The following is an 8758-nucleotide window of genomic DNA, read 5'->3' on the forward strand; positions in this document are numbered from 1 at the left end:
TCAAAATCTTGACCCCCCCCCGCCTCTGTCCCATATCCAAATCTGTGGCTAAGACCTATCAATTTTACTTTTATAACATTTTTAGCTTTATAACACTTCTTAGTTCACTACCACCCTAGCGCAGATCCATATCACCTCATGTCTTTAAAGCTCTGCAATAGCCTGCTATCAGTCTCCCTTGTCTCATCCCACACCAGTTTATCCTCCATTAGGTTGTCAAATTGAGTCTGACCATTTCACCTCACTACTCAGTAAACCACAGTGGCTTCATGTCTCCAGGTTCAAATATTTTGATTCGGATGGGATGAAAATCCATCATTGCCCCCCTCCCTTCCTTCTGAGTCTTCTTTTTATCTTAATACCTACATAAACTTTATGATCCAGTGACAAGAGGCCGCCTTGATATTACTTGCCTAAGACAAAGACAGTCCATGGCCCAACTTCGGACAATTTTTTTTCCCCAGTTACATGCAGAGGAGTTTTCAACCTTCATTCTTTAGTAGACTTTTGAGTTCCACATTTTTCTACCACCTTCCCTTCCCTTCCCTCCCCCCTCCCCATGGCAGCAAGCAAACTGATATAGGTTGTGCACGTACAATTGTGTTTAACATATTTCCTTATTAGTCATTTTGTGAGAATTAGAACTGAGGGGAAAAACATAAGAGAAGGGAGGGAAAAGGTGAATCTAGCATGCTTTGCTCTGCATTCAAACCTCATTTGTTTTCTCTGGATTGTCCTTAGTCACCTGCTGAGAGGATCATCTCACCATGTTGTTGTTAATAGGTCCAGTGTTCTTCTCAGGCATTTTTAATGGCTGTTCCTCTTTCCTGGAAGGCTCTCCTCACTTCCTTAGGCTTCTTTCAGGTCCCAGGTAGCCGATTCTGATGGTCCTTCAGGGCCTCCCTGCTGATTATCTCCTCTTCACCAGGTAGCTGGTTTGGACATTGCTGTTTTCACTATTTGCTTCATCAGGGTGAGCCCTTAAGAGCAGGGTTTTCTATTTTTTAATCTCCAGCCCTGAGCAAGGTTCCTAGCACATGTAGACACCCAATATTAAATGTTTACTGACTGCCCGAGTTCCAATGAAATTACAAATTAGTCTAATCCCATCCATGATTTAATAATAAACTTTCTTAAAGGATAGTGCCCATAGAGCATTTAAAAGTTGACTCTTTTTTTTTGATTTATATATAACACAGATGTATGTACACGGGTGAGTTCATAGGTAAGTCATCCCTGTGTTCTTTTCTCTTAGCAGAACAAACAGGGGCAACTCAATGGTACTTCCCCCAGTCTGGGTGGGGGCACTGCGGTGGGAGAATGGAAGGGGTGGTGCTCTTTCACTGTCAGGGGCATACCTTTGACTAAGGCAATCATAGAACCATTTGTTGCCCTACTAGTTATAGAGAAGTCATGGAAACAATCCAACCTCCATCAGAAGCTATTAACAATTTAATTTTTCCTTCAAGAGAAATGCTGATTTCAGTTGTACAAATATCTCTACTGTGGACTGGATATTTCAAGTAGGTGTCCCTCGAATCTAATGCTGTAATAAAATGAGCTGAAGTGTAATGCTTCCAATGGTGGTTCAGCTATGCCTCTGATATTAAATATGTTGACTATGGACAAATGACAGACAGCCTAAGCATTGTTGTGAAGCTCAAATTAAAAAAAAAGTGTATAAGCATTTAAAAATTTTTAAAGCATTATATAAATGTCAATTACTACTGCCATCATCAGTGTTATAATGGTCATTTTAACTCATTAATAAAAGAAGTAAAACTGGAATCAAAGTCATTCTCCTATTGGCTAGAACATATTTGTGAGAGCCTGGGACTTTACATAAACAACTTATGACAGAATCAAGAAATCTGAACCCTTATTTCCAGAAGTCATATTTTTAGATCTCACTTCTTCAATATTTTATATATGTAAATAGAATTTTTTTGCAGTAGCCTGAAATCTTAAACCTTACAGTAAATCTCAATATGTAAGCAATAAATTTGACACACAAAATCCAATGAGAACAAAAGGCAAATTCAATAAATAGGTCTTAAGTATCTGGAATAGTTTCTTTTGTAAAAGAAAAATGTATTCTTAGAATAAAAACAATTTAAGTCAATGAGTTGATTTTTCCCTTAAAAAACAAAAAACTTTTCAAAATAATTCAATGAGTCCACAATAATTTTTGTCTGAAACAGTTAATCCTTCCTCATCTTCTATTTTATGAAGTCATTGAGAACTGAATGAATTCAGATAAGCAGACACATAATGGCCAAAACCAAATTTCTTAGGATAAATTGGCCCATTCTGTAAAAAGAACAAGATTAGAAGCAAAGTGGAACAATAAGGTGTAATAGAAATATAATGGTTAGAAAGTCAAGTCTTTCTCTGCTACTCTGTGATCTGAAGCAAGTAATTTAATATTTTATCTGTATTCTCATTTTTTTTTAGGGTTTTTTTTTGCAAGGCAAATGGGGTTAAGTGGCTTGCCCAAGGCCACACAGCTAGGTAATTATTAAGTGTTTGAGACCGGATTTGAACCCAGGTACTCCTGACTCCAGGGCCGGTGCTCTATCCATTGCACCACCTAGCCGCCCCTATTCTCATCTTAAAATGAATTGAATATAAATGGGGGTCTAACATAATAAGGCTATTAAAATTTTTAGGAAATAGCAAAATATGTATTTAGTGATATGCAATAAAAACTATTATACACAATTTGGAAAACAACAAGACAAAAATAAATGTGACTTAGCAGAAGAGAATATTAAAAGAACTGTAGTGTTATATAGTAGCATACTAAGATGGCACTGGATGAGCAATTTAACTCAAGGATCCAATATAGTCTTAAGAAAAGTATAATTGGGCCACTGACTCTACAAGTGTCTTGGATAAGACAACCTGGGTTTATGATATCAATGACCTTAACAATTTAGGGACTGAGGAAAGTCCTAAGGTCAGTTTTTCCCCCAATGTCTATCCATCCATAGACCCCATAATTTGTCATTTTGCACCAATTCCTGAATTCTACCTCACTCAAGAGAGGTAAGGGGTTAACTGGATCATAGATATAAATGTAAAACTTGGCAGAGAACCCAACCTCTAACTTAACTTCGATGTGAAAGGGATGGGGGGGGAGGGGATTTTGAGTGACTGGGATTGAAAATGTCCTAAAAGCTATATAACCACATGGACCTTAAGGTTATTTACTGTCTCTAGCTTAAAAGAGAAGTTACTATAAGTATTTATATTCACTTATTTTGAAATCTGCAAAGCATTTCTTTTCAATTCAGTTCAACCAAGCATTTATTAAGTACCTACTTACAGTGAGGCACACTCTCTGCTTTCAAAAAAATTACTTCCATTGGGAGATATAGGCAAATACAAAGACCACACAAAGTTATTATCATAGAGAGCAAGCACCAATAACTTAAGAGGAATAAAAAAATAAAGACCACTCAAGTTTTGCTTTGAAAGAAATAAAGAAAATCATTTTATCAGGGAGGTGATGCCATTACAAACATCTGAATTGGTTTTGAGTTGAGGAGGTGCTATGCTATGTAACCAGTTTCTTTTTCTTCTTCAGAGCCATCTGGGTCCAGTGGTTAGATAGGAAGCAGGACTAGACTGGAGATGGCCCTGGATGCAGTGGATGAACTTGACCTTTTGGCTAGGTCTTTCCAGGATCACAGTTTAACTGAGGCAACATCCAATCAGTCATTAAGTTAGGTGAAAAAGATGAGAAAGAAATAAGGAGCCTCTAAGAGGAAGACGTAAGGAGAGAATGCCTTTTTTTGGCAAGGGAGGTAATGGACACAGAAGTAATATCTAGGCCAGGAAGGAGCATATGGGTTGGTGTGACTGGAACAGCAATTTTGCAAAAGGGTATAACATAAAGTAACACTGAAAAAGCTAGGGAGATAAAACTTAAAAGACTGTGGAAGGCATCAAATGCCGGGCTAAAGAATTATTCTGGAGGCAGATGGAGTCAATGAAGATTTTTGGGTAAAAGGATGACAGTAATATGGAGGTAGTAACAGTACATTCAGAGCACCTGAACCAGAGTTCAAATCCCAGCTATGCTACATATTTACTTGTATGACTCCAGGCAAGTCATTTAATCTCTTTAGATGTCAGTTTTTTCATCTATAAACTAAATAATAAGACTGGATGACAACTAAGGTCTTTCCAAGTCAAGAACTATGAAGCTACTGATTCATGTTTGAAGAATTTCAATTTGGCTGGTGTGTAAAAAAATAAGTCTGAAAGCAAGACTAGAAACTGCTGCAACAGTCCTGGAAGAGGTGATAAGGACCTGGGAAAAGGTGGTGGAGGAAAGGGAGTAGATTGGAAAAGATGTGGCAGAGATTTGGCAATGGAATGGATGAAGAACTAAAATGAAAGTTATGAGCCTGGGCAAATGGAAGATGTAAATGTATTCAAGAGGAAAAATGTTGAGGGGAGAGGAACATTTGGAGGGGAATATAATGTGTTCCATTATTGTAATGAATTTTGAGATGTTTGAATTTGAAATTTATCTGTCCAACAGTCAATGGGTAATAATGGAGAAAGTTAAGGGGAGAAATTAGTGCTATATTTTTGTGAAAAGCATCAGCAATATATTATAGAACACATGGAAATTGATGGTGATCATTGAAAGAGCATAGAATGAGGGTCCCTGATGTTTTGTTTTGTTTTTTTAGGATTTTTGCAAGGCAAATGGGGTTAAGTGGCTTGCCCAAGGCCACACAGCTAGGTAATTATTAAGTGTCTGAGACCAGATTTGAACCTAGGTACTCCTGACTCCAGCACCGGTGCTTTATCCACTACACCACCTAGTGGGCCCCCTGATGGGAGTCTTAAAGGGTACCCTCATTTAAGTGGCTAGAATCAAGTTTCCAGCAAAGGAGATATTTTCAAATAGATAGGAAGTCAAGGAAAGGCTGAACAAATTGTGGTATATCAATGTGATGTTATACTATTGTTTTTTGAGATACAATATGACACAAACTTCAGAAGAGCCTGGAAAGACTTGCTTGAAGTAATTCAGAATAGAGTGAGCAGAATCAGAATATTATTCAAACAGAACACTGGGATGATTAACTATTATGGACTTGTACATTTCCACACTATGATAATCAAAGATAATTCTAAAAGACTTGTGATGGAAATTCCCATTCATATTCAGAGAAGGAATTTCAGAGTTTAAATGCAGATCAAAGCTTGCCATCTTAAATTTTTAAAAGTTGCCTTTTGTACTGTCTTTTTTCCCTATTATTTTTTCTCTGGATTTGATTCTACTTTCACAACATGATTAACATGGATCTATGTTTAGTATGTTTATACACATATAGTTTATATTAAATTGTTTTCTGTTAAGTGGAAGAGGGGGAGGGAGAGAAAAAATGTACAACCTCAAACCCTGCAAAAAATGATTGTTGAAAACTAATACTGTATGGAGTTGGAAAAAAATAAATATTAAAAAAAATAGGTAGGAAGACAACCAAAAGTGTTATGAAAACCAAGGGATGAAAGACTAAGAGGAAGGTATGTGTGATGACAAAAACTTCAGATGGGTAGAACGATAACTGACTGAAAAAAGGCCACTGGATTTAGCAGTTAAAAAAAAACATAGTTACCTTAAAGAGAGCTGTTTGATGGTGGCCCACTCAAAAACTAAACTATAAGGTTTTCCAGGCATGTGATAAGTGAAATAAGACAGATAAGGATAAATGTCAGAGAAGAAATACAGGATCAGAGTTTGTGAAAATATGAGGATCCAATGAAGGCTTCTGAAGGGCAGGAGATTGTTGTTTGATCAATCAATAAATACTTATTATGCATCTACTAGGCACTGTATGTAAAGTCAAAAAAAATCAACAAATAAAGAAATTGAGGAAAGAAAAAAGAGAAAATGCTCAGGTATGTCTATAGAGATGGGTGGAGACAGGGATCATTAAGTACATAACTTTCTCCATGAGCCTGCTTTCCTAGACTTCATCATATCTAGGAACTTAACAATCTGAAAGATGAAATCAGCCCACTAACTCGTTCTTTGTCAGATCATTTTCTACCCAAGTTGCATCATGTTCCCCTCCTCTATTCTAATTTGTGAATTTTACAGTATCATTAAACTATATTAACGTTAACAGTATAAATTAACTTTATTAAAATGTATTAACATGTTTGCTTATATTGATTTTTCCACCCTAATTTTTCAGATTTTATTTTTATTATTATGTTTACAATTAGTACATATGCATATTAACCTGATTCTGCTTTGTCATCACATGTCACACAATATTTTTGTGCTTCATATTTGCCATTTTGTGTGGCACAATAATATTCTATGTTTATAATACAATTTGTTCAACCATTATCTAAATCACGAAAATCATTTTTATCATTTAACAAAAAATCCAGATAATTGAAACTTTATTTTAGAGTTTTTAATCTATTTTTCTTTAAATATTGATACCCCTGTTTCAACAAAAATTGGTTTCCAAAGTAAGCCTATGCATTTTAAAACATTCTGGGAAGAGATGTAATAATCTTCAACAGACAATAAAAGTAAAAAAGTGCTGCAAAAAAAAGGTGAAAAACTCCTACTTTGGATTAACATTTCACAATAAGTGCAATATCATCATTCAGGAGTGATTCTAAGTAACCCCATTTAGGGTTTTTTTGGCAAAGATACTGTCATGGTTTACCATTTCCTTCTCCAACTTTTTTTCTAATTTTTTTTTCTCTGTTTGGATTTGATTCTTCTTTCACCGATGAGGAAATGGATGCAAACCCGGTGAAGTGATATGTCCAGGGTCACACAGCTATTAAATGTTTGAGACCAGTTTTGAACTCGGGAAAATGAGTCTTCCTGACTCCAGGCCTGGTGCTACCCTCTCTTTGAGCTTTCTGTAAGGGCTATGCAATTCTAATGGTCAGAATATAAGAGTCATCTAGTTAAAAAAAATCTTCATGCTTTAGTCATAAATAAAACACTAAGTGAGTTCAAGGATAAAAGTTTTCTCAGAGTGGAACCCTGGATTCATGATGTGGCTATTCCTTTTTTTTGGATGGCTAGCAGAGGGTAGTTGGATCAAACTAATCCACACTTCTTTTACTGAGGTTCTACTCAGAATCTTACTATTTAACACATACATTTTTGGATAATATTCTTTTTTTCTCCCCAAATCTGTTATTTTTTACATTTCCTCATAGTTTGTAATAAAATGCCGGGTGGGTTAGATGCAAGAACGTACACTGCTGAACCAGCAGGGGGCAAAATACAATAGGAATAAATTAGAGACACTTGAATGACTTTCCTCACTACTCAGGGAGCAGGAAAAAAAAAACCGTCCGTCCACCAACAGACAAAGATGCAAACTCTATAGGTCTTACACGGACTGGGTGGCAAAAGACAAATGTTCTACTGGAGCTCTCAACGTCCGCGTGGATACATTGCAGAGGAGGGGATCATGTAGGAGAAGCTGCTTTCCCCCTTCCACTAAGGAACTCGGCGGCTGCCCCGGGATGGTTTTCTCATGGTTTCCAAAAATCTCTTCAATTATTTAAATCCCCTTTGCCGGCTGAAGCACGTGAGTCAAGCACGATAATCAGCACCCGGTACCGCGATCTAAGAGAAGGCTCATCCTGAGCGATTACAGTAATCCGCGTCGATATCCAGGTAATTCGCTCCAGGACCCGGCTTCTCGGGGCGCAGCATTACTTCCTGGTTGCCCCGCCTCCCATTAGGGGATCCAACCTCATCTCACCTTTTCCCTCCCCACTAATTACCATCAATAATGCAAATAATTTCGCATTGAAGTCCCAGCCTAGAGTGTTCTCCTCGCGCCCTCCCCCACACGCGGCGGCAGTAGCCCCACGCCTCCTCCCTCCCCAAGGCAGGGCCAGCCCCAGCCCCAGCCCCTCCGGCCCCTGCCCTGGAAGCCGGCAGCCTCAGATCCACTTCCCTTTTTATTTTTAAACCCGGGGCTTCTCGGAGCGGTCCAGCGGCTTTGGAAGCACTGCGGAGGAAAGGGCGAGTCCTCGGGGAGGACTCTCGGGTCTTCTCTGGTCCCATCCGGGGCCCGGGCGGCCGAGGACAGGAGCCCCAGGCCGGAAGCGGCGCTTCAGCCGTTGCTTCTTACCAACCGTCCGAACCGAAGGGGATGGAAGAAGGGAGTTGCTTTCCTTCACTTACCTCCGCGCCCATCCTCGCGCCAGGGAAAGGGCAATCTTGCCCGCATCCAAAATGGCGGGCGGAGCTCCGCGCCAGACAAGAGCGTCTGTGACACGCGCGCTCCTCCGGGGGGGCCCTCCCCGTCTCACCCGGCCCGGCCCCGACCCGGCCACCTTGCGCCCGGAAATGACGCGGCGGCGGCGGTTCCCCCGCTGCATGATGGGAGAATGTGTGGAGTGGGCGGGGGGAATCTCCGCGGAGGCGGCGGCGGCGGCGGCGGCGGGGGCGGCGGGCGGAGGCTAGCGGGATGGGGGTCCCTCGGAGCCGCTGACAGTCCGGGTGCACGCAGATGGCGCCGCTCCGCTGACGGGGCGGCGGGAAGCCTGCCCTCCCTGGTCGCCCGCTCCGCTCCGCCCCGGAGGAGCCAGTTCCTCCCCCGGCCCCGAGCCATGCCCATCGCGGCCGCCCCGGAGGAGCCAGGTAAGGAGCGGCGGCCGCGCCGGGGTCTCCTGCCCCCCGAGGACGGGGCTGCCGCAGCGCCGCCGGGGCGGAGGGCGGGGGTGACGGGCGGCGGCG

The 8758-nt window shown here is 40.8% G+C and overlaps 1 protein-coding gene across 2 annotated transcripts in view; it reads left to right on the top strand.

Moving 5' to 3' along the window:
- The first annotated feature begins 8477 nt into the window (after nt 1-8477).
- AFTPH (aftiphilin) overlaps nt 8478-8758 on the top strand; it is an 86770-nt gene continuing 86489 nt past the window's right edge. The window contains exon 1 of one of the 2 annotated variants that reach the window (XM_074207236.1): nt 8478-8662. The gene's annotated coding sequence lies outside the window, so the exon portion shown is untranslated. The remainder of the gene's footprint in view (nt 8663-8758) is intronic. The other variant, XM_074207243.1, reaches the window with a different exon arrangement.

This window comes from Macrotis lagotis, chromosome 1 (genome assembly GCF_037893015.1).
Source record: "Macrotis lagotis isolate mMagLag1 chromosome 1, bilby.v1.9.chrom.fasta, whole genome shotgun sequence".
Taxonomy (NCBI): Eukaryota; Metazoa; Chordata; class Mammalia; order Peramelemorphia; family Peramelidae; genus Macrotis; species Macrotis lagotis.